Raw genomic sequence first — 27,615 nt, 5'->3', positions numbered from 1 at the left:
AGGATATAATAAGGGAACATGAGATTTGATGATGAGAGCCAAAGAATGTTTGCATAATTTAAGTTTTAGTCATTCCAAGTGTTGAAATGAATAACATTTGATATGCTCCAAACACTCACTAACAACCTTCCTAGTGCATTACCAATTATCAAAATCAAGTAGACTGTTCTCTATGGAGCTCATATAATCTTCCCATTCTCTTTTCCTTGATTGTGTCTTCCCCAGAGTTGTTCTCATGCACAAGAAATCAAGTGGAAAGAATCTTCCTAGCTTTCGCTCCCAGGAGAATTGTATGTTCCTTTGACTTGAAGCAGAACAGACCTGCAGTGAAATCCTGAGGTAACCCTGACACCTTAGAAATTTAGAAGTTTTAAGATGTACTTGCCTGAGTTGCTAAAGATCCTAAAGAAATTTAGCCCAATTGAGGACTGTTGATAGACTTAATAATTTATTAATTATTATGTAATAATAAATTTGCAATGTATATATTTTGTTAAATAATTTACACATGTCAAATTAGTTGACCTTTATATTAGTTTCACTGATATACACAAGCTTTAATCCTAGGAAACTTAAATTTAAATTCTATCATCCAAAACTATCACAGATCAGTAGCTCTGAAACATTTCTAGAAAAACTCTATAATATGGGGCGCCTGGGTGGCACAGTCGGTTAAGCGTCCGACTTCACCCAGGTCATGATCTCGCGGTCCGTGAGTTCGAGCCCCGCGTCAGGCCCTGGGCTGATGGCTCAGAGCCTGGAGCCTGTTTCCGATTCTGTGTCTCCCTCTCTCTCTGCCCCTCCCCCGTTCATGCTCTGTCTCTCTCTGTCCCAAAAATAAATAAAAGCTGAAAAAAAAATTAAAAAAAAAAAGAAAGAAAACTCTATAATAAAATAAGCAATTTGAATGTCAGCACTGTGACTTGACCATGATTTTACCTCTATATCTGAATGACTGAAAAGAAAATTATCAATACTGAGGGTCTCATTAAACAAGGCTACTTAACATCAGAATAATGTAGAGATCATGAAATCAGCAATGCATCAACATTGCACATGTGTTTATGAAAACAACAATGAAGAAATATTTTGTCATGCTAATTAATTCAAAATACGAACTTTTCCCCAAGGTTGTTCTAGGGAACACAACAACCGTGGGTAGATGAAGTTCAGAGCTATATCTACAGAGGTGGTGGGGAGGAGGAAGTGAGCAGAGCTACTCCTACAAATCAAAAACATTCAACCAAACTAATCAAAATAACTCATTTGTCTTCACTACACCAGTTGTTGTATTACTTTTAAAAATTATAAATGACATTAATGAACACCATCAAGAGAATGAATGAAAAAATTATACTATTCTTACACAATTGAATCACAGCAATGAAAATGAATAAGCTAGTGCAACATAGAAAAAAATATCAAAAATATATAGTTAAGTAGGAAAAAAGGATATGTGACCATTTACATAAAGTTAAAAATATGCAAAACAATACTACATACTGTTTAAGGATGCATGGAATGTTAGTAAAATATAAAAACATGCAAAAACATTCAAAATCATGGTAACTTTTGTCAAGGGAAGAAGACCAAAAAGTCTTATTTCTTAAGCTGGATTGGGACAGATTTGAAGTCCATTTCATTACTTTCTGTGCTTATTTTTTAGACTGAAATGTCTTACTAAAATATTTTGAAAATTCATATTTATATGTTTGCAAAAACTACACCACCTGTTGTGAATTTTTGAATGGGGATGCTTTCCTCCCTAGATAATGAGTTTTCAAATTTAATTCCAGAAGATTCCAAAATAGACATTGGATTCAAATTATTCGGGAATAAAAATTACAATAACTGGTGTAGTTCAATACCACCTCACCAGAGTCCTTCTGGGCCAGCTTCTAAAATAAAATGTCAAAAGTGCATCCTAGACTTTAGCACCCAGATCATAGTTTCTAATACCATTATTCATAATAAGAATTGGCTCTTTGGAGAAAAGGTTAATAATAGGGTTGGAATACACAAAATAAGCCTGAAGCGTCTTGTAGCATCAGAAAGTAATGAAGTACGCAAAAACAAAAACAAAAACTCATAATGATGGGGCTATGTCAGAGAGATATAGGAGCCAAGTAAAAAAGGACCTAATGGCTGGGGATGCCTGGATGGCTTAGCGAGTTGAGCTACCAATCTTGATCTTTCAGTTCATGAAGACTGAGTCCCTAATGGGGCTCTGTGCCAACAGCAGAGAGCCTGCTTAGGATTCTCTCTCTCTCTCTCTCTCTCTCTCTCTCTCTCTCTCTTAAAATAAATAAATAAACTTTAAAAATTATTTTAAAAAAGAGTACCTAATGTCCAAAACTGGAACAATTTGAGTAAGAAAATACAATAATATTGGATTAAAATCGAAAGTATAAAAGAAATATTCATGAGTCCACAGCAATATTAAATAAATAAGAATAGACAAATCTCCCCTGCAGAAGAATTCCAAATAATTCAAATAAATATTCCACTCTCAAGGAAGTAGAGCAAACTCCCCACTCCTTAAGTATAGGATGTATGTAGCGACCTCCAAAACAGTACAGTATTGAAGGGGGGAATAAAGAGTCATTTTACAGTAGAGAAACTTGACAAACACTACCTCAGTCAGGGAATGGGAGTTCACATCATCAGTGATCAGTGATCTTAATAGAATGTACCTTTGATACGATACATTGAAAATATTACTTTACCTCTCTGGTTTTCCTCCTGAAAACCCATAACCCCAGTTCCTAAAAAAAAACTAAAAATAGAACTGTCCTACAATCCAGGAATCATAATACTGAGTATTTATCTGAAGAATACAAAAACTCTAAATCAAAAGGATCTATGCAACCTTATGTTTACAGCAGCATTATTTACAACAGCCAAATTATGGAAGCAACGTTAAGTGTCCACTGATGGATGAATGGGTAAGGGGATGTGGCATATATATATATGTATATATATACATATATATATAATGGAATATCACTCATCCATTAAAAAAGAATAAAATCTTGCCATTTGCAATGACATGGATGGGGCTACAGGGTATTAGGCTAAGTGAAATAAGTCAGTCAGAGAAAGACAAATACCATATGATTCTACGCATGTGGAATTTAAGAAACAAAACAAATGAACAAATGAAAAAGAGAGAAAAGACAAACCAATAAACAGACTCTTAACTATAGAGAACAAACTGACGGTTACCAGAGGGGATGTGGGTGAGAAAATGGGTGAAATAGGGATTAAGGAGTGCACTTGATGTTATGAGCACAGGGTGATGCATGGGATTGTTGAATCACTATATTGTACACCTGAAACTAATATAACACTCTATGTTAACTATACTGGAATTAAACTGAAAAACTTAATAAAATTTTTAAAAACCCATAACTCCAGGGGCGCCTGGGTAGCCCAGTTTGGTTAAGCATCTGACTCTTGGTTTTGGCTCAGGTCATGATCTCCACAGTTCATGGGTTTGAGCCCCACATCGGGCTCCAAACTGACAGTATGCAGCCTACTTGGGATTCTCTGTCTCCCTCTCTCTCTGCCCCGCCCCTGCTCACTCTTTATCTGTGTCAAAATAAATAAATAAACATGACAAAAAAACCCACAAAATGTAACTCCAACCTAGCCAAGAGAAAAACATCAGACAAACACAAATTGAGGGGCACTCTACAAAGTATCTGACCAATATTCCTCAAAACTGCCAAGATCATCAAAAACAGGAAAAGTCTGAGAAACTGTCACAATCTAGAGCAGCCTAAGGAGATGGGAAGGATAAGTGTAATCTGGTACCCTGGATGAGATCTTAGAATAAAAAAAAATGTACATTAGGAAAAACATGAGGAAACCCACATAAAGTATAGACGTCAGTTAATAATAATGTTCCCAATATTGGTTCATTAGCTGTAATTATTATATCACAGTAATGTTAACAATAGGGGAAAATGGGTGCTAGGTACAGGGGAACTCTCTGTAATACTTCTGCAACCCTTCTATAAATATGAAATTATTTTAAAATCAGAAGTTTATTTTTAAAATGCCCTCCTCAACTATGATTCAGACTTCAAGCAGCAGGTTACAGGGGAAAACTGAAGAGATTCAGGAGAAAGAATAAAGTGTTTAATTCTGAAATTTTGTTTTTTCATCCAAAAACAAACAAAAAGTTGATCTCTTAGTGAGGCTAATTATCTAAAATCTGAACTCATAAATAAGCCTACTTGTAAAGGTCCTCTGAAAGAGAAGCAACATGGGTTTGACCAGAAGCAAATTTCTTCTCATTTTTTTCTACCTTCAGTAAGGTATAGTGTGTTATTCAATTTATGCAGAAAATTAATTTGAAGTCAGAAGTTGGTGTTAGATGCAAGACTTGAAACCTGATCAGACATCCCTGGTCTCGAAACAAGGAAAGATATAGATAGGCAGAGTAATAGAAAACTCATCAAGATTATAAGTCTCAGGCAAAGGCCTCACTAGACCCAAATCCACTGTGATCTGAAATCAGAAAGTAAGATCATTCTATTATCAAAACATCAGTCCCTCTAAATTTACAATTAGAGGATAATTCATTTGTCCACATGGCCATGTATGTCATAGCACAAGAGACAGCCTCATGGCTAAATAACAAGTATAAGCTAAAAGTACATTAATGTAAGAAAAATGGAAACTTTCAGGGCACCTGGGTGGCTCAGGCTGTTAGGTGTCCGACTGTTGATTTCGTCTTGGGTCATCTCACTGTCATGAGATCAAGTCCCATGTTGAGCTTGAATCTGGCTCTGTGCTAAGTGTGGAGCCTGCTTAGGATTTTCTCTCTCCCTCTGCCCCTGCCTCTCTCTCTCTCTTCTCTCTCTCTCAAAAAAAAAAAAAGTGTGTGTATGTATATATATATATTATATATATATATATATATATATTATATATTATTATAAATTATATATAATATCATTATGTATTCTATATATTATTTTATTATATATACATAGGAAAGAAAATGTAAACTTTCTTGGAAAACAACTACTCATTCCTTTGAAAAGAAACCAAAGGAAATCAGGTCAGCCTTGTTCTCTTCTGATTCAGGTACAGTTTATTTCTAAGAATATACTTAATCCACCACAAAACTGGACCTATTAGTGGCAATTATTTAGAGATCTTTATGGATCAGTGTCATCTAAAAACATTAATTCACTGGTCTCCTTAAGTTATCTGCATAAGAAATCTTTCAAATGGCAATGTTCACTGCCACAGAAGGAGGAGACCAGAAGCCTTACCATGCAACCCTTGTTTTCTGAATCCTGGCTCTTCCCCAAAAGAGGTGGAATGGGGACAGAGAAGAATAGGGGTTAAGGAGCATGTAAGCAAAGGAGGAAAAAAAGTCAGAGGAGAAATTATAACTGACTTCTAAGAAGATGTATTTATTTTGGTTTCCTTTTTTGCAGAACTGCTAGTTGGTTATTTTAGGGAGTCCTGTTTAAGTCTTCAGATTTCTCAAAAACAATTCATCGGGTGAAAATGGGAAGAAAAGAAGATAAATCTTGGTCCATTTATTTCAGTCGTTTGTATATGGGTTTTGTTTCACTTCATAAAGTGGTTTTATTTAATAATGAAGACACCCAAAAAAGAAAAAAAAAGAAGTAACAAAAAGAAAAACCAAGATTGATTTCATTTTACTCTTTGGTCTGAAAATAAAGTTCTAGTTCATCTTTAAGTCAACTTTTTTTTTCTTTTAATGAATCAAGAAGGTTCAAGTTCTGGCCCAAAGCTATAATATGTTATTACATATGTTGCACTAGAAGGGAGATTACAGTTTCTGCTGACGCTGGCAGTAAGGATTTGTCCCAGCAGAATTCAGGGAGGGATGGGAAAAGGATAGAAAAAAACTCAAGGGAAAATTTCCAAGGGAGACAGCATGCGCTGCAAACCTGTTTCGTGACAGGTGCCCTCAGGGAAAGAGATTGCCAAGAGCATAACTGCCATTACCTAGGGTCATTTTTAAGGTCATTCAAAGAGATGAAGTTAGGATAAAAGACTATTTATAAAGGAATTTCAATGTTGGCTTGTTTCTCCCATTTTTGGTCATTTGTATAAGCTCAGACATACAGGTGGTACAGGGACGTCCAAAAGAGAACATGGTGGTGACTTGATTATTACAACACTTCTGCCCGATACCTTTCACAGCTGAGTGTTCATGCCTTTATAAAATGAGAGAATTAAACTAAACGTTGATGTGGGGGTAAGGGGTAATCCAGAATCTTGCATCCACATTATATCATCTGAAGTTTTTTCAGTAAAGCATCTCAAATAGTCAATAAAATTATTTTCAACCAGTAGATGCATTCAGATTATCAACTGATTAGGAGCAATAAAATATTATGAACTTTAATACAGAAGTAAAAGTCAACACCCTTTCATCAATTTGAATTCCATTAATTTGTACTTTGTGATATCTAACTTGGGTTTCCTTTACAGTATTTGTAAAGAAAGGAACCAACGTTAGTTAAATCTCTCTGATGTAAACAAGCTTTCAGGGGAGAATGCTTGACCTACTTAAGAGAACAAACTGTTTTCCAGTGCTATATAACAGCATCCATTTGTATATAAACAATTAATATGTTATCTCAAGTGCCATCTTATCTAGTCACCAAAACAGACAAGGCCTTCTCTCGCCTTGCCAAAGCTTTACTTGCAGGTGATTCAAAGTATTCCATGTCTTTGAAAATAATGATGCTTTTCTTTAAATCTAACATTTGAACTTTTCAGTAATTCACACCTCCCCTGCTCTAAGTAACGCAATTTTTGTACAATATAATTTTTTCACATAAATGAGGATACAGAGTGTAGTCATAGGGAGTCAGATCTAGGACTCTGATATTTTTTCAGTCCAAGAAGATTTTTGGATAGTAAACAATATTTGTGGGGAGCTTAAAGAAACTAATAGAAGCTGAGATTCAAATCCCAGAGAGGTAGTTGAGTTGTACATGACCTTCCTGAATAGAGAGCTCAGAATTGTCTTCCAAAGGTTAACAGTTTCCATGAGTTCACAAACTTTTACTTTCAAATGGTTTCCATGTTCTATACATCTTTTTCAATCCCTCCTCTGGAACTTCTCTGTCATTTGCAGCCTGATCTTTTACTAAGTATCCCTCTCACAAGAATGTCAAACTTAATCAAACAGTTGCATAAGATTCAACCCCACTCACTTTCTAAATAAATTCGGTTAAATCAAGATACTTTGAGCATTTGCTTCAGAACAAGACGTTCCCGAAGCCAACTGTTTATGTTGCTGAGAAACTAGTTCTCAAGTGTGACAGTCTCACAATTTCTATCAGAAGAACTGAAGCCACTCAAAATTTCATCTATTGTTAGAACAATTCTGGGCTCACCCAGATCTCCTTACTAGTCATTGAAGGTTTAATAGGTACACTATAGACTGTGCAAACGGCAAAAAATGTTTTTTTAATATTCATTATATAACTATAGGAAAATTGAAATTTTGAAATGTTACAGTAAAGCAACAGAAAAAATATGCACGTAAAACTATCATTTAGAATACACCTGTGCCAAATTGATTTGGAAAAGAAATGTCACCTACATTCCATTCTTCATTTTGCCTTCCCAGTGTCTCCACACAGCCTCAGATGAATGTTCTTTGTTTTCTAATGCATAAATGGTACTTTTACCGTCTCTTCTTATACTAATAACTCCCTACTTTAAATTGTAGCTACTTACAATGTTATAGCTGGAAGACATATTTTTAATAGCAACATTATATACATGTTAATTTCTCTATTAGATTATATTTTTTTTATCTTTGAATCATGAGCACTTAGTATGGTACTTCATAAAAATTGGTGTTCAATACAAGTTTAAGCAATGATGAAGCCTAAGATTATTGTTATCTCAATAACCTCATCTATGTCCCAAATTTATGGCTTTTCAAAAGGTAAGTATACTTCAAATACTGCTTTAGCATTCATGTGAAGACATTTCAATAAATTTAACAAATCTAGATACCAGACAATGTAGCCCATTATCTTACTTAATTTTCTCTCTCTCTTACACACACAATGAAGCATATATTTGCATTTATAGACGTGATAACTGATATTCAAAGAAGTTAGATCATCTTCTCAGGTTGTGTATCTTAAGAGTTAGAAGACAAGTTTAGCGTTCTCTCCAACATATCTATCTATATGCCTTATTCAAATCTGTTCCTTCATACTTCATACCAGGTCAATCTCCCTATACATCATATAATTTAGTGGGCAAAAACAACAAATTACAGACTCTTGTAACAGTCTTCTTGGAGCACCTTACTCTATTCCTGGCCTTGGTTTTATTTCCTTCTCAGTTCTATTGTTTACTCAATATACTACCATTTTTATTCTTTGAAGTTTAAATTTATCCTTTAAACTCAAAAATATTTTACTTTTTGCTTTTGGCATGACTTGTCCTAACCCACAAGACATCAGCCCAGCCCTGGCTGGACTCACCAGGGAACACAGTTCAACTTTATCCTTCTGTGGTAAGGAGTCAGAAAAGGGAGGGAAGGAATAAAGACTGAGAGCCTTGGGAACAACTAGGCTTCATATCTCTGAATGCCATGCTAATTCACTGACTCCCATTTTTAGGCATGTCCTATTTAGAGGTCAGCATTTTAAAGATTCATAGCAATTTTTGAGATATTGCTGGAGAACAGTACTTTCATAATTCACCCCTGATTTTAAAGTCTTGAAACTAAAACCTAAACACTTCCCATTATAAATGCACATTAGGTATGTGAAAAATCCAAGGTATAATTAACTAACAGTAGATCTGGTATTTTCTCCCATTGCAACTACTTGTAATTTTCTTGCACTTTGACTCTGTTCTGTTCATTCACATATTAATTCATTTCAACAAATATTTATTAAGCACCTGTTCTGTGTTAGGCACTGTTCTGTAGTAGAGTTCAGTAGAGAGTAACACAAGGTGGCTACTGGCATCACATGGGGGGGGGGGGTATGAGGAGAGACTGGAAATAAACATTTAACATACTTATAAGTGTTATGAAGAAATGTCCTGGTATGAAAATAAAACAAGGGCAGAATCAGGAGAAGGAAAGTAATGGTGATATTTAAATTAAGGTCTGAATAAAAAGGAACCAGCCACATAAATATCTGAGGAAAGAAACTCTACAGAGTAACCAGGAAAATAATGAAAGACCAAGCCTTATACAGTTATTTAGAAAGAAAGAAAGAAAGAAAGAAAGAAAGAAAGAAAGAAAGAAAGAAAGAAAGAGCAAGCTGAAACCAATATTGTACTGTATGTTAACTAAAATTTAAGTTAAAAAAAAAAGAAAGAAAGAAAGAGGGATGTCTCAGTGGCTCAGTCAGTTAAGCATCCAACTCTTGGTTTTGGCTCAGGTCATGATCTCACAGTTTTCAAGTTCAAGCCTCTCATCGGGCTCTGTGCTGACAGTGCAAAGCCTGCATCGGATTTTCCCTCTCTCTCCCTCTCTGTCTGGCCCTCCCCTGCTTGTTCTCTCTCTCTCTCTCTCTCTCTCTCTCAAAATAAATAAATAAAAATGAAAAAAATAATACAAAAAGACAGACAGACAGAAAGACAGAAAAAGAAAGAAAGAAAGAAAGAAAGAAAAGAACAAGAAAACCAAGAAAAATGAAAATATATACATCTACCTAGAGAAATGGTGATTTAAGTCAGGGCTCCAAAGATGTATCAATACAATTTCAATGTCAAATGATTTAAATGATAATGGTCAAATTTCACTGAAATTTTTATTTAGGTAAAATTCTCCCCTCCTTAATCCTCAAAATAAAAGGCCTATCAGGCATATTTTATAGTATAAGATCACAAAGTTCTAACCATAGATCTGTTTACCCAAAGCAACTCAAGAGTTTTAACCTGTCTCTGCTGCTACAATGTACCTTACCTTCTCACGCCATCTTAAAATGTCCATCTGTAATTGTGACAAAATACTGGGAAACTAAGGTGGTTGTGTGAGTTTTGTGAACCATATCAAGAACCATATCAAGCATTTCCCTTACATTTGTTAAGTTTAATTCCCTGAAGGTCCACAAAATAGACATTTCATTGATTATACTTGCTTTGATGTTTATAATGACTGCATTATGTTGAAAAATTTATTTTTACCATCTTTCCTCAATCCCACCACCAAACGCCACACGCCTTGAACACGATAAACACGATTCTAGATCAAAGACTTTTATAGTATGGTTCCTGGCCTATCTGATAATACTAATGAGTCAAGAATTAACCCTAAAAATAAAAATCCTGAATTGAAAGTGAGAAGACAGGGGTTCCTGGGTGACTCAGTCAGTTAAGCATCCAACTTCAGCTCAGGTCATGATCTCATGGTTCATTATTCGAGCCCCACATCAGGTTCTGTGATAACAGCTTGGGGCCTGGAGCCTGCATCAGATTTCTGTGTCTCCCTCTCTCTGCCTCTCTCCCACTCACTTGTGCATGCTCTCTCTCTCATAAATAAACATTTTAAAAAGAGGTTTTTAAGTAAGAAGATAAATTCTTTTGCCTTCCATTTTTACATACCTTAAGAAAAAGGGGTATTCCATTATAACTAGTAAAATGACTAATTAAAGAGCATTAACGTTTTATGTTCATACTTAACATTAGCTCATGCTTATGGCTTTCTGAGGACCTTTTTTCTACAAAGTCTATCATTCAATTTTTTGAAATGTTGTAAGTTTTGTACTGTGCATGCAGATATGCAAAAGAATTCCTGCAGTTCGGGCAATGAGCAAAGGTTACTGACGAGAAGGTTGCAGTTTTTCAATTGCTGCCTTTCTTTCTATTGAAATATGAATTAACATTAGTTTCCTTTCCTCGTGTTGACTTTAATTTTCTGTGAGTTGTTCAGTTGACTCAACAGTAAATATGTCTCTAAATAACTGCTTTTATGGAATATAATTTTCCAATATAAAGTATAAGACATGAATGTGTTCTAAGGAATTTTTTTCAGAATATAGTCTGCAATCCCTCATCTAAAACTTGTAGGGATTTGGTTCGGAAGATGGCGGCATAGGAGGATACTGGGCTCACCCTTGTCCTGCTGATCACATAGATTCCACCCATATCTGCCTAACTAACCCAGAAAACTGCCAAAAGACTAACATAATGGACTCTCCAGAGCCAAGAATAGACAAGAGGCCTATGGAAGAGGGTCTGCCTGCCTCCCTCCTGGCGCTGCAGGGCCCCTCCTGCAGGGGACCACCGACAGCAAAGCGAGCTAAGCCTGCCCCTCCCAACCCTGTGCACCTTGCAAATCCACCCTGGCTAATACGCTAGATCCCATCAAAGCAGCACCACAAGCCTGGAAGTGTGCAAGTAGCCCAGACAGGGGCCACACCACTCCACACTGATCCTGCCCCTGGGAGAGGGGAAGATAAGGTACACACCAGTCTGACTGTGACCCCAGCGGTGGGCTGGGGACAGACATCAGGTCTGACTGCGGCCCTGCCCACCAACACATGTTACTCCAGACAGCACAGGGGAAGTGCCCTCCAGTTCCGCGCCACCCCAGGGACTATCCAAAATGACAAAATGGAAGAATTATCCTCAAAAAAAACTCCAGGAAGCAGCAACAGCTAATGAATTGATCAAAAACGATTTAAGCAATATAACAGAACAAGAATTTAGAATAATTGTCAGAAAATTAATCGCTGGGCTTCAAAAAAGTATAGAGGACAGCAGAGAATCTATTGCTACAGATAGACTAAAGTGACTAAGAAATAGTCAGGAGGAGCTAAAAAATGCTATAAATGTGGTGCAAAATAAAATGGAGGCGACCACAGCTTGGATTGGAGAGGCAGAGGAAAGGATAGGTGAACTAGAAGATAAAATTATGGAAAAAGAGCAAGCTGAGAAAAAGAGAGATAAAAAAATCCAGGAGTATGAGGGGAGAATTAGAGAACTAAGTGATGCAATCAAACAGAACAATGTCCGTATAACAGGAATTCCAGAAGAGGAAGAGAGAGAGAAAGGGGCTGAAGGTGTACTTGAACAAATCATAGCTGAGAACTTCCCTGATCTGGGGGAGGAAAAAGGCATTGAAATCCAAGAGGCACAGAGAACTCCCTTCAGACGTAACTTGAAACGATCTTCTGCATGACATATCATAGTGAAACTGGCAAAATACAAGAATAAAGAGAAATTTCTGAAAGCAGCTAGGGATAAACACACTCTAACATATAAAGGGAGACCCATAAGACTAGTGGCAGACCTATCTACTGAAACTCGGCAGGCCAGAAAGAAATGGAAGGAAATCTTCAATGCGATGAACAGAAAAAATATGCACCCGAGAATCCTTTATCCAACAAGTCTGTCATTCAGAATAGAAGGAGAAATAAAAGTGTTCCCAAACAAACAAAAGCTAAAGGAATTCATCACCACTAAACCAGCCCTACAAGAGATCCTAAGGGGGATTCTGTGAGTGAAATGTTGCAAGGACCACAAAGTACCAGAGACATCACTACAAGCATGAAACCTACAGACATCACAGTGACTCTAAACTCATATCTTTCAGTAATAACACTGAATTTAAATGGACTCAATGCTCCAACCAAAAGACATAGAGTATCAGAATGGATAAAAAAAAACAAGACCCATCTATCTGCTGTCTACAATAGACTCATTTTAGACCTAGGGCACCTTCAGATTGAAAGTGAGGGGATGGAGAACCATATACCATGCTACTGTAAGTCAAAAGAAAGCTGCAGTAGCCATACTTATATCAGACAAACTAGACTTTAAATTAAAGGCTGTAACAAGAGATGAAGAAGGGCATTATATAATAATTACAGGGTCAATCCATCAGGAAGAGCTAACAATTATAAATGTCTACGCGCAAAATACGGGAGCCCCCAATTATATAAAACAATCACAAACATAAGCAACCTCATTGATAAGAATGTGGGAATCGCAGGGGACTTTAATACTCCACTTACAACAATGGATAGATCATCTAGACACAGGATCAATAAAGAAACAAGGGCCCTGAATGATACATTGGATCACATGGACTTGACAGATATATTTAGAACTCTGCATCCCAAAGCAACAGAATATACTTTCTTCTCGAGTGCACATGGAACATTCTCCAAAATAGATCACATACTGGGTCACAAAACAGCCTTTCATAAGTATAAAAGAATTGAGATCATACCATGCACACTTTCAGACCACAGTGCTATGAAGCTTGAAATCAACCACAGGAAAAAGTCTGGAAAACCTCCAAAGCATGGAGGTTAAAGAACACTGTAGTAAAGAATGAATGGGCCAACCAGGCAATTAGAGAAGAAATTTAAAAACATATGGAAACAAATGAAAATGAAAATACAACAATCCAAATGCTTTGGGATGCAGCAAAGGCAGTCCTGAGAGGAAAATACATTGCAATCCAGGCCTATCTCAATAAACAAGAAAAATCCCTAATACAGAATCTAACAGCACACCTAAAGGAAATAGAATCAGAGCAGCAAAGACACCCAAAACCCAGCAGAAGAAGAGAAATAATAAAGATGAGAGAAGAAATAAATATAGAACCTAAAAAAAAACTTGTAGACCAGATCAATGAAACCAAGAGTTGGTTTTTTGAAAAAAATAAACAAAACTGACAAACCTCTAGCCAGGCTTCTCAAAAAGAAAAGGGAGATGACCCAAATAGGTAAAATCATGAATGAAAATGGAATTATTACAACCAATCCCTCAGAAACACAAGGAATTATCAGGGAATACTATGAAAAATTATATGCCAACAAACTGGACAATCTGGAGGAAATGGACAAATTCCTAAGCACCCACACACTTCCAAAACTCAAACAGAAAGAAATAGAAAACTTGAACAGACCCATAACCAGTGAAGAAATTGAATCAGTTTTCAAAAATCTCCCAAGAAATAAGAGTCCAGGACCAGATGGCTTCCCTGGGGAATTCTACCAGACATTTAAAGCAGAGATAGTACCTATTCTTCTCAAGCTTTTCCAAAAAATAGAAAGGGAAGGAAAACTTCCAGATTCATTCTATGAAGCCAGCATTACTTTGATTCCCAAACCCGACAGAGACCCAACAAAAAAAAGAGAACTAGAGGCCAATATCCCTGATGAATATGGATGCAAAAATTCTCAACAAGATACTAGTAAATCGAATTCAACAGCATATAAAAAGGATCATTCACTATGATCAAGTGGGATTCATTTCTGGGCTGCAGGGCTGGTTCAACATTCGCAAATCAATCAATGTGATACATCACATTAATAAAAGAAAAGATAAGAACCATATGATCCTCTCAACCGATGCAGAGAAAGCATTTGACAAAATTCAGCATCCTTTCTTAATAAAAACCCTCGAGAAAGTCGGTGTAGAAGGAACATACTTAAACATCATAAAAGCCATTTACGAAAAGCCCATGGCTAATATCATCCTCAATGGAGAAAAACTGACAGCTTTCTCTCTGAGATCAGGAACACGACAGGGATGTCCACTCTCACCGCTGCTGTTTAACATAGTGTTGGAAGTTCTAGCATCAGCAATCAGACCACAAAAGGAAATCAAAGGCATCAAAATTGGCAAAGATGAAGTCAAGCTTTCACCTTTTGCAGATGACATAATATTATACATGGAAAACCCAATAGACTCCACCAAAAGTCTGCTAGAACTGATACATGAATTCAGCAAAGTCACAGGATACAAAATCAATGTACAGAAATCAGTTGCATTCTTATACACTAATAATGAAGCAACAGAAAGACAAACAAAGAAACTGATCCCATTCACAATTGCACCAAGAAGCATAAAATACCTAGGAATAAACCTAACCAAAGATGTAAAAGATCTGTATGCTGAAAACTATAGAAAGCTTATGAAGGAAATTGAAGAAGATATAAAGAAATGGAAAAACATTGCATGCTCATAGACTGCAAAAGTAAATATTGTTAAAATGTCAATACTACCCAAAGCTATCTACACATTCAATGGAATTCCAATCAAAATTGCACCAGCATTCTTCTCAAAGCTAGAACAAGAAATCCTAAAATTTGTACGGAACCACAAAAGACTCCAAATAGCCAAAGTAATATTGAAGAAGAAGACCAAAGCAGGAGGCATCACAATCCCAGACTTTAGCCTCTACTACAAAGCTGTAATCATCAAGACAGCATGGTATTGGCACAAAAACAGACACATAGACCAATGGAATAGAATAGAGACTCCAGAATTGGACTCACAAAAGTATGGCCAACTAACCTTTGACAAAGCAGGAAAGAATATCCAATGGAAAAAAGACAGTCTCTTTAACAAATGGTGCTGGGAGAGCTGGACAGCAACATGCAGAGGAATGAAACTAGACCAATTTCTTACACCATTCGCAAAAATAAACTCAAAATGGATAAAGGACCTGAATGTGAGACAGGAAACCATCAAAACCCTAGAGGAGAAAGCAGGACCTGCTTTCTGACCTCAGCCACAGCAATTTCTTACTTGACACATCTCCAAAGGCAAGGGAATTAAAAGCAAAAATGAACTACTGGGACCTCATGAAGATAAAAAGCTTCTGCACTGCAAAGGAAACAATCAACAAAACTAAAAGGCAACCGACGGGATGGGAAAAGATATTTGCAAATGACATCTCGGACAAAGGGCTAGTATCCAAAATCTATAAAGAACTCACCAAACTCCACACCCAAAAAACAAATAATCCAGTGAAGAAATGGGCAGAAGACATGAATAGACACTTCTCTAAGGAAGACATCCAGATGGCCAATAGGCACATGAAAAGATGCTCAACGTCACTCCTCATCAGGGAAATACAAATTAAAACCACACTGAGATACCACCTCACACCAGTCAGAGTGGCTAAAATGAACAAATCAGGAGACTATAGATGCTGGCGAGGATGTGGAGAAATGGGAACCCTCTTGCACTGTTGGTGGGAATGCAAACTGGTGCAGCCACTCTGGAAAACAGTGTGGAGGTTCCTCAAAAAATTAAAAATAGATCTACCCTATGACCCAACAATAGCACTGCTAGGAATTTACCCAAGGGATACAGGAGTGCTGATGCATAGGGGCACTTGTACCCCAATGTTTATAGCAGCACTTTCAACCATAGCCAAATTATGGAAAGAGCCTAAATGTCCATCAACTGACAAATGGATAAAGAAGATGTATATACAATGGAATGCTACTTGGCAATGAGAAAGAATGAAATCTGGCCATTTGTAGCAACATCGATGGAACTGGTGAGTATTATGCTAAGTGAAATAAGTGAGGCAGAGAAAGACAGATACATGTTTTCACTCTTATGTGGATCCTGAGAAACTTTATAGAAGACCATGGGGGAGGGGAAGGAAAAAAAAAAAAGATTAGAGAGGGAGGGAGCCAAAACGTAAGAGACTCTTAAACACTGCGAACAAACTGAGGGTTGATGGGGCGTGGGAAGGAGGGGAGGGTGGGTGATGGGTATTGAGGAGGGCACCTGTTGGGGTGAGCACTGGGTGTTGTATGGAAATCAATTTGACAATAAATTTCATATTCAAAAAATTTTTTAAAAATAAAACTTTTAGGACAAGATGTGTTTTAGAATTCAGATTTTTTCACATTTTAAATAGGTAATGCAGTTTGTAATTCCATATATTATGAAACACCAATGCTGGAATCTGGAGCAGCACCCCATAATCAAGCACATCAATATTTCTGCAGTGACACATATGAATGCTTACACTAAATTGATAATGAAAGGCTGTGAAAAGCTTCACATTAGTTGCAGTTAGGTTTTGCAGACAAATAAATCTGCAACAAACTTGCAGAAAAACTTCCAGTGTTCAGAGCTTTTTGGATTCAGAATTGTAAAAAGATCTTGAGAAGCTATATGCGTCATTTTCATTCCCTAGTAAAGTGAATGCGATGAAAATTAAAAACAACAGCAGCAGCAGCAACAAAAATCCTCATTTAAGAGTTGGTCACAACATTCTTCACTGGGGGAGAGCTGTATTCAATTAATTCAATACTTGATGGCCATTTTATTTGGTTGAGGGAGACAGCATTTGGAGTATTTGGGAATGAGACAAGATTATAATTAAACTCCTCTGCATATGAAATGAATAATGCTTTTGGAAGGTTAGTGAATTATCTCAAGAAAAACTGAAGGAAAGGGAGTACAACAACACAGAAGAGTCCTGGTGGAAGGGACAACTTATCAAAACTGCCTGATATTGGCAGAGTGCTGGGGTCAGCCAAAGCACTTATAAGAAAAAAAAATGTTTATTATTCATTATTAAGCTATTGGCTTTACTAAGATTAAGATAACTTCCTTCTCTCCTCACCACCTGAGGGTGTTGGGGCAGGTCTCATTGAAATAGAGCAAAATCAAAAAAGATAAAACCTCTACTCTATAGAAATGCTGCCAGAAATTACAGTTTCAGGCTGGCCTTTGAACATGGACAATCCAGGATTAGGTATCGAACCTCTCTGTGAAAGAACAGAAGGAGATACAGGAAAAATAAAATCAACATTTACTGCCTAATTTTACATGTCTCAAATCATTTAAGCCTCCGTTTTATTTGTGAAGCAATGGAATTTCAGCAACTAAGCTTTGTTTTCATTAGAAGCCATTGGGCTGTGGTACAAGCTAAAGACTCTGGCAGTAGAAGCCAGAAGCTGAGAGTGTTCTGTTTCCACTTTGGTGGAATACATTCCTAACAGAAAAAACTATCTGAAAATAACAAATATAAATTCTGGACAAATACAAAAAACAACTACCTCAAGGCTCTACAGAGTTAATAAGACCAGGTAAATACTGGAGGGGTGTGGAAATTTGGAAGAGGAGAACATAGCAGGGTAAGTCTTCTATTTTTGTAGCTTTATTCTAAGAGCATATTGTCATGGCATATTACAGGGTGGCTAAAACTTTTTTAGAAAATCCTCTATCTTTCGTGTCTAAAAAGCTAGGAGATAAAGCCAAAACAAACAAAGCCAGTGGAAAATGAAGGCTGAATCCTGGAAAGAAGAAACTGAGAAAAGGGACACCCCAAATTTTGTGTATAAACTCTGCCCAGGTCTTTAGCTGACCCCTGAACTATACATGTGCATAGCAGATTCAAAGCAAGCTGCAGCTGAAGCTACAAGAGTGGAACTCTTTCTTTCATTACAAATTATGCTAACAAGAGAGTGGAGGAAAATCGTTAAAGTGTTGAGAAAAATAACCACCAATGTAGAATTCTATATCCAGCAAAGTTATCCCTCAAAAGTGAAGGAGACACCTGAAACTAATATAACACTGTATGTTAACTGGAATTAAAATAAAAACTTTAAAATATAAAATTTTTTTTTATTTTAATGTACAAAAAGTAAAAGAGAAATACTTTTTCAAAAAAACAAAAACTGAGGGAATGCATTGACAACACACCTCTCTAAAATAAATGTTAAAGCAGTTCTTCAGGCAGAATTTTATAGGTCAGAAAGTTGGATTACATAAGGAAAAGCAGAGCATCAATGAAGGAATAAGTGGAAGTAAAATAAATCTGTTACTTTTATTCTTAGTTAATCTGAAATGTAACTGTCTAAATAATAGTAATAATCTATTGGGTGATTATAGCATATTGATAAGTAAAATGAATGATCACAGTGTCACAAGGAACTAGAGAGGAGAATTGGCAACACAGTCATAAGTTACATTACACAAGTTCTTTGAAGGTAGACTTAGGTTAAATATATATATTACAAAGTCTAAGGCAACAACTAAATTGTTTTCTCTCTCCTAGTTCGCAATCATGCACCTATGGCAAGTCAGGTTGTCCCAGTGGGCCCCTGGAAGCCCTGGAAGCAACTCTGTCTCTTTGCTGCCCAGAAGCTTGGAGTTCAAAGTCCTTTGGCCTCAATACTGCTTTGTTTGTGAGAGGAGGGAACTTCTGATCCCCCTACTTCTCTGCCATGTTGGCCCCTCCTCCCTGATATTGAAATATTTAAGAAGACATACATAGTTGGTCTTCATCCCTGTTTCTGGTACAGAGATCCTAAAACCCTTGGAATTTCTCTAAATTTTTTTTGAAGAAGCATAATAGATTTGCTAAAAGAAGAGATAAAAGAAAATCGTGTAAGATGACCAAAATAAATCAGGGCAGAAATTGGTTTAAATTTAAGAACAATTGCAAGAAATAGAAAACAGTCACCAACATAATAGATATTAATTCACCTATATCAATAGTCACTTTAAACACAATGGTACTGATATACCGGGGTGCCTGGGTGGCTCAATTGGTTAAGCCTCCAACTTCAGCTCAGGTCATAATCTTGTGGTCCATGTTCCATAAATTCAAGCTCAGAGCCTGGAGCCTGCTTCAGATTCTGTGCCTCCCTTTCTTTCTGTCCCTCCCCCACTCACACTCTGTCTCTGTCTCTCAAAAATGAATAAATGTTTTAAAAAATTTATAAAAAAAAGATACTAATACACCAATTAAAAGATTGCAATTGTCAAAGTAGATTTAAAACAAAAAAACAAGGGATGCCTAGGTGGCTCAATCTGTTAAGCATTGGACTTCAGCTCAGGTCATGATCTCATGGTTCATTAGTTTGAGCATCACGAAGGGCTCTGTGCTGACAGCTCAGATCCTGGAGACTGCTTCCGATTCTGTCTCTCTCTCTCTCTCTCTCTCTCTTTATCTCTCTCTCTCTCTCTCTCTCTCTGCCACTCCCCCAATCTCTCTCTCTCTCTCTCTCTCAAAAATAAATAAACATTTAAAAAAATTCTAGGGTCTCCGGGGTGGCTCAGTAGGTTGGGCGTCCAACTTCAGCTCAGGTCATGATCTCACCAGTTTGTGGGTTCCGGCCCCGCATCAGGCTCTATGCTGTACGCTCAGAGCCTGGAGCCTGCTTCTGAATTTGTGTCTCCCTCTCTCTCTGCCCCTCCCCTGCTCACACTCTTTCTCCTTCTCTCTCAAAAATAAACATAAAAAATTTTTTAAACAAAAAAACAAGATCCAACTATATTTTGTCACAGATAAGTGAAAAATAAAGGGATGGAGAAAACTATATGTACTAACACTAATCAAAGCAAGCTGGAATAGCTAGAAGAGCTTCAAATAAAGTTGAATGCAGAACAAGGAAAATTATTAGGGATAAAGGTGGGTATTACATAATAAGGGTCAATTCTCCAAGAAGACATACAGCTACTGTGGACAACAGTTTGGTGATTCTCCAAAAAGTTAAACATAGAATTGCCATATGACCCAGCAATTACACACACACACACACACACACACACACAAAGACGTAACAATCCTAAACATGTATACACCTAACAACCATGTCAAAAAATATGCAGCAAAAACTGATAAAGCAACAAGGAAAAGCCAACAAATCCACTATTATAGCTGGAGACTTTAATACTCCTGTCAGTAATTGATCAACCAAGCGGGCAGAAAATCAGTAAGGACATAGTTAAACGCAACAACACCATCAATCAGCTGGATCTAATTGACATCTATAGACTACTCCATCCAACAAGAACCAAACACATTCTTGTCAAACTTGCATGCAACGTTTACCAAGATAGATCATATTCTCAGCTATTAAAGACACCTTAACATGTTAAAAAGAATAAAAATCATACAAAGTATGTTCTCAGACTACAATGGATGCAGTAAAAATCAACAACAGAAAGATGGCTGGAACATGCCCAAATATTTGGAAACTGGGCAACATGCTCCTAAATAACACATGGCTTAAAGAAGAAATCTCAAGAAATATTTAAAATATCAAACTAAATGGAAACAAAAATACAACTTTTCAAAATTTGTGGGCTATAATAACAGCAGTATTTAGAAGGAAATCTAGAGCATTAAATGCTATAAAAAGAAAAAAGATCGAAAATCAGTAAGTTAAGCATCACCTTAAGAAACTAGAAAAGAAGAACTATTTAAGCCTAACTCTAGCAAAAGAAAAGAAGTTATAAAAATTGGAACATAAGTCAATGAAATTTTTTTTTAATTTTTTAATGTTTATTTACTTTTGAGAGAGCGTGAGCACGAGCAGGGGAGGGGCAGAGAGTGAGATGGAGACATAGAATCCAAAGCAGGCTCTAGGCTCCAAGCTGTTAGCACAGAGCTGGACCTGGGGGCTCAATGTCACGAACCACGAGATCATGACCTAAGCTGAAGTCAGCCGCTTAACCAACTGAGCCACCCAGGCACCCCAAGTCAATTAAATTTAAAACAAGGAAATAGTAGAGAAAATTAGTGAAACCAAAAGCTGATTCTTTGACAAGATCAATACAATTGGGAAATCGACAGCCAAGCTAACAAAAATGTAAAGACACAAATAACCAGTAGGGTCACGTTACTAATTCCATGCATATTAAAAGGGTAATGAAAGAATACCACAAATAACTTTATGCCCACAAATTTGATAACATAGATGAAATTACCCAATTTTGTAAAGATGCAAACCACCAAACCTCACACAAGGGTAAATAGATAACTTGAATATTCCTGTATCTATTAAACTGAAATCAATAATTAAGAAACTTCAAAAAACAAAACAAAACAAAACACCCCAGGCTAATATTGTTTTACTGGTGAATCCTATCAAACATTTAAGAAAGAAATACCAATCCTTCACAAGTACTTTCAAAAAGCAGAAGCAGAGGGAATGCTCCCTAACTCATTCTTTAATGCCAGTATTATCTTAGTATCAAAACTAAATAAACACATTAAAAGAAAGGAAAGCTATAGATCAATATCCTTAATGAACATAGATATAAAAATCCTTAAAAACATATTACCAAATTAAATCTAACAATACGTAAAAAGAATTATATGACACAATCAAGTGCAATTTATTTCAAGTATGCAAGACTGATTTAACACTCAAAAAAAAAATCAATGTATTGCCACATCAATAGGCTAAATTTGAAAAACAAATGATCCTATCAATTGCCACAAAAAAAGGATTTGACAAAATTCATAATAAAAACCCTCAGAGGGGTGCATGCATGTCTCAGTTGGTTGAGTGTCTGACTCCTGATTTCAGCTCAGGTCATCATCTCAGGGTCATGAGATCAAGCCCCAAGTCGGGCTCCAGGCTGAGCTTGGAGCCTGCTTAAGATTTTCTCTTTCTTGGGAATGCAAGTTGGTGCAGCCACTCTGGAAAACAGTATGGAAGTTCCTCAAGAAACTAAAAATAGAACTACCCTACCACCCAGCAATTGTACTACTAGGCATTTATCCAAGGGATACAGGTGTGCTGTTTCGAAGGGACACATGCATCCCCATGTTTATAGCAGCGCTATCAACAATAGCCAAAGTATGGGAAGAGCCCAAATGTCCATCAATGGATGAATGGATAAAGAAGATGTGGTATATATATATGTATATATATATACACAATGGAGTATTACTCGGCAATCAAAAAGAATGAAATCTTGCCATTTGCAACTACATGGATGGAACAGGAGGGTATTATGCTAAGGGAAATTAGTCAGTCAGAGAAAGACAAAAATCATATAACTTCACTCATATGAGGACTTTAAGAGACAAAACAGATGAACATAAGGGAAGGGAAACAAAAATAATATAAAAACAGGGAGGGGGACAAAACAGAAGAGACTCCTAAATATGGAGAACAAACTGAAGGTTACTGGAGGGGTTGTGGGAGGGGGGATGGGCTAAATGGGTAAGGGGCACTAAGGAATCTACTCCTGAAATCATTGTTGCACTATATGCTAACTAATTTGGATGTAAATTTTAAAAAATAAAAATAAAATTTTAAAAAATAATAAAAATATTTTTTAAAAAAAGATTTTCTCTTTCTCTCTCTCTGCCTGTCCCCCTCACACAACTCTCACACGCACTCTCACTCTCAAATAAAAATAAATTAATTAAAAATAAATTAAAAACCCTCAGAAAACCACAAATAGAGGAGGAACTTCCTCAACTTGATAATGAACACCTACCAAAAACAAGCAAAAAACAACTAAACCTTATACTTATTTGTGAGAAACTGGATGTTTTCTTCTTAAAATCAGGAACAAGTTAAGGATGTCCTCTTTCTGCAAACCCATTTAACACTATACTGAAAGTATTAGCTAATTATACCAGTTACACTAGTTATATTCCTTGTTTCAAAGTTTATTTTGTTTGATAATAATATAGTCACTCAAACCTTTTCACTGTTTCCATGGCACATCTTTTTGTATCCACTTACTTTCCCAATTTACTTAGTATTTATATTTAAGTGCATGAGTCTCTAGAACATAGAGCTTGCTTTTTAAACTCATTCTGGTAATCCGCCATTTAATTGGAGTGTTTAGTCCATTAACATTTTCATTTGGAGACTAAGGTTTTGATTTATTCAATATTAAAATCTCACTAAAGAAATTCTCACCAAGGGGATTTCAGGTTCTTATTTTTAAAAACTTTTATTTTTAGAAATTTTAGATTTCAAGAAAAATTATGAAGATAGTTCAGCAAGCTCTCATATTTGCCACACCCAGAGTTTCCTATTATTAACACCTACAACTTCATACCACAGTTGTAATAATTATTGAATCATATTAATATATTATTACATAGTATAAGCCCTGATGGTTGTTTTTCTTTTTTGTAATGTATTGCCTGACCTAAGTTTTGATTGCTCAGGCATCCATTTGAAACAGGCTGTCTTGAATAAACACACTGCCAACCACAGGATTAGGGAAGAAGCCAGACTACCTATCCCTCTCCCCCCACCATCCCAGTCTCCTTTATTTGAGAGACCCTGGTAGATTTCAGTAACTGAACAATTGTGTCACTTGCCTTTCTTCCCACCCTGCTTTAAATTCCCACTGTTATGTTTTAAATTTATCAATCAAGAGTGACTCCTATGGAAACCCTAGGCTCCCACCCTCAACCCCAATAAAAACAGAACCCCCAGCCCATGCACTCTCTTTATACCTACAACCTCAATGTGTGGTCCAGGTGTGCAATGTGATTTCCAGGTCTTGTAAGTAATCAATCTCTTTTTTTTTTTTTTTCAAAGTTTCCTGATGATTGTTTCTTAAGGGCATCTTGCAATCATAATAAGAACCATTAAGGGCTGGTCCAACCACAACATTGGTTATTTGTTAAATAACAAGAATTCAACCTAGTAAATTTGAAGATCTAATTGGCTTTATTAAGCAATTCATTAATCGGGCAGCATCCCAGCTAGCAAGTAGAAAGGAGTTGTACAAAGTGGAAGATTTTTATAGGAAGGAGGGTAGGGCAAGACGTTATTAGCAAAAGAAAAGAAAGGACTGTTTCAGGCCAGGTCATTATCTCTCAACAGGAAAGGCAGGGTGTCCTATCATGCAGATTTTACCCCATCTTCCTTCGGGAGATAACAGAGGGGCCCATGTGCCAGATTACTTAATTACTGTTGAACAGAAATATCCAGGTTGATTGGCTTAAAATTCCACTTCTGGAGAAGTTGGAACTGCAATTCAGTCCTGGTTTACAGTTCTGGGGGCAAGGGAGTCCACCTTAGGCCTATAGTCTTCTTTTTAACAATAAGCTGAGACCAACACAAAACAACGTATCAACTAAAGTCCAAACCACTCAGATTTCCTTAGTTTTCACCTAATGTCATTTTTCTGTTCTAAGATACCACATTATATTTAAACATCAGGTCTCCCAAGGCTCCTCTCAGCTGTAATGGTTTCTGAGACTTTTGGTTTTGGTTACCTTAACAGTTTTGAGGAGTACTGGTAAGGTATTTTGTAGAACGTTTGTCAACAGAGATTTGTCTGATGTTCTCTTCTGATCAGATGGGCATTATAGGTTTGGGAGAAGAAAACCACAGAGGCAAAGTGCCATTCTCATTATATCATACTGATAGTATGCACTATCAACATGACTTTCACTGTTGATGTTAACCCTGATCACTTGCCTAAGGTGGTGCTTGTCAGTATTCTCAACTAAAGACTCTATTTTCCCCTTTTGTATGTTGTACTTTGGGAAGGAAGTCATTACGTGCAGCCCACCATAAGGACTGAAAAGTTATCTTCCACCTCCTTGACAGTAAAGTATATACATAAATTATTTGAATTTTTCTACATGAGAGATTTGTCTCTTCTCCCATTTATTTATTTATTTATTCAATAACTTGTCTATATCAGTATGGACTCATGAATATTTATGTTATGCTTTTTGTTATAATCCATTACTACTTCATTTTTTTACCCAAATTGTTCCAGCATCTGTCATTGAGAGCTCTTTCAGTTTGTTCTTATGTCCTTTTGACATCACATACCCTTATTATTGTGGGGGATTCTTATTTTGAGAACTTCCTTACTTTCTAGCACTACAAGATACTTCAGATTTATCTTGTACATTCTTTGCTCCAGTCCTAAGCCAGCCATTTCTGCAAGGCACCCTGGTTCCCTTTACTGCAGAATGATACTAGAAACCAACATCTGGGTGATAGATGCGCTCATTGCTACTGAGACATTATTGCTTCTAGGACCTCTCAACTGAGAAAGCAAGAAAATATACATGTGTATACTAACCTGTGTTTAGATACACATATCTATAAATATTTCTATATGTAGCCATCTGTGTCTATATTAGGCTAAACATGAGGTCACAGTAATGTTTCCAACTCTTGATCATTACCCTACAAATCATTCCAGCCTCTTCTTGTTTATCTGTAACCTTCAACAGTGATACACCTTGCTCCCACCATCTGCCATCTATTTGCTTATTTGTTCAATTCCAGTATGCATATGTAGTAGCTCCAGAATTGTTAACCCGTACCCCTATGAGAAACAATTTTATCGACTAGAGTAAAGTGCCTCAGTACATGCAGACTCCACTTATTTCCAAAGTTACTCAGGTCAGCACTGTTACCCCCCTACACACACACACACACACACACACACACACACACACACACACCTGTAGTAAAATTGTTTCATACATTTGTAAAGCAATTAGATTGGTTTGTTACATTCTGTATTACATCTGAGATCTTCCACTTTTTAAATGATTTTTTTTAATTTCATAATTAAAAATTCAAAGCTAAAGCTTTGCTCTTTGTGCTATAAACTTCTATGGGTTTTGACAAATATGTAATATCATGTATCCACCATCTGAGCATCACAGAAAATAGTTCCTTGATCCTACAAAATACCCTTATACTTCATCTATTCAACCTCACCCCTAAACTCCAGGAAACTACTGAACTGTTTATCATCTATATAGTTTTGCCTTTTCCATAAGTCATATAATTCAAACCACAGAGTGTGCAGCCTTCTCAGACTGGCTTCTTTCACTTAGCCATATGCATTTAAGAGGCATCCATGTCTTTTCATAGCTTAATAGTTCATTCCTCTTTATCACTGAATAGAAAATGTTATATTATGGTTTATTCACCTATTCACCTACTGAAGGACATTTTGGTGGCTTTCAGTTTGGGGCAATTATGAATAAAATTGCTATAAACATTCATGTGCAGGTTTTTCTATGGACATAAATCTTCAGTTCACTTGGGTAAATATCTAAGAGTCTAAAGCTGGATCATATGGCAAGACTGTTTAGCTCACCATTTTACTAGATATCTAGTAGTATGATGGTATCTCATTGCAGTTTTAATTTTCAATTCCCTAATGATATGATGTTAAGTATCTTTTCATATACTTACTGTTGTCTGTATTATTTTCTTTGGTGAGGGGTCTTTCAGATATTAGGTCCATTTTTAAATTGAGTTGTTTTCTTCTTGTAGAGTTTGAAGAGTTCTGTGTATATGTTGGATTCGAGTCTTTTTACGGTTATGTGTTCTGAAAATATTTTCTCTGTCTGTGGCTTATCTTCTCATTCTCTTAACCGTATCTTTCATAGAGAAGTTTTTAGTTTTAGTGTAGTCCAACTAATCAATTTTTTTTATGTGTCATACTTTGGGTTATTTATCTAAAAAGTCATCACACAAATCCAAGATCACCCAGATTCTCTGTTATCCTCTAGAAGTTTAATAGTTTTTCATTTTACATTTCGGTCTATGATCTATTTTGAGTTCATTTTTGTAAAAGGTGTAAGGTCTGTGCCTAGACTTATTTTGCATATGAATGTCCAGTTGTTTCAGCACCATTTATTGAAAAAACTATCCTTTCTCCTTTGAATTGCCTTTGATCCTTCATCAAAGACCAGTTAACTGTATTTGTGTGAGTCTTTTTCTGGGCTCTCTATTCTGTTCCATTGATCTATTTGCCCATTCTTTTGCGGATATCTTAATTACTGTGCCTTTACTGTAAGTTGTAAATCAAGTAGTGTCAGTCTTCAGACTTTGTTCTTCTTCAATATTGTGTTGGTTATTCTGGGTCTTTTGCCTTTCCACATAAATTTTGTAACCAGTTTTTCAAGATCCACAAATAATTTGCTGGGATCTTGACTGGAATTGCATTGACTCTACAGATCAAATTTAGAAGAACTGACTTCTTAACAATATTGTGTCTTCCTAGCAATGAACATAAAATCTCTACATTTATTTAGAACTTCTTTGGTTTACTTCATCAGAGTTTTGTAGCTTTCCTCAACCTTGAATATACTTTGTCAGATTG

Source organism: Acinonyx jubatus, chromosome A1 (genome assembly GCF_027475565.1).
Source record: "Acinonyx jubatus isolate Ajub_Pintada_27869175 chromosome A1, VMU_Ajub_asm_v1.0, whole genome shotgun sequence".
In the NCBI taxonomy this organism is placed as follows: Eukaryota; Metazoa; Chordata; class Mammalia; order Carnivora; family Felidae; genus Acinonyx; species Acinonyx jubatus.
This window is presented reverse-complemented; position numbering follows the sequence as displayed.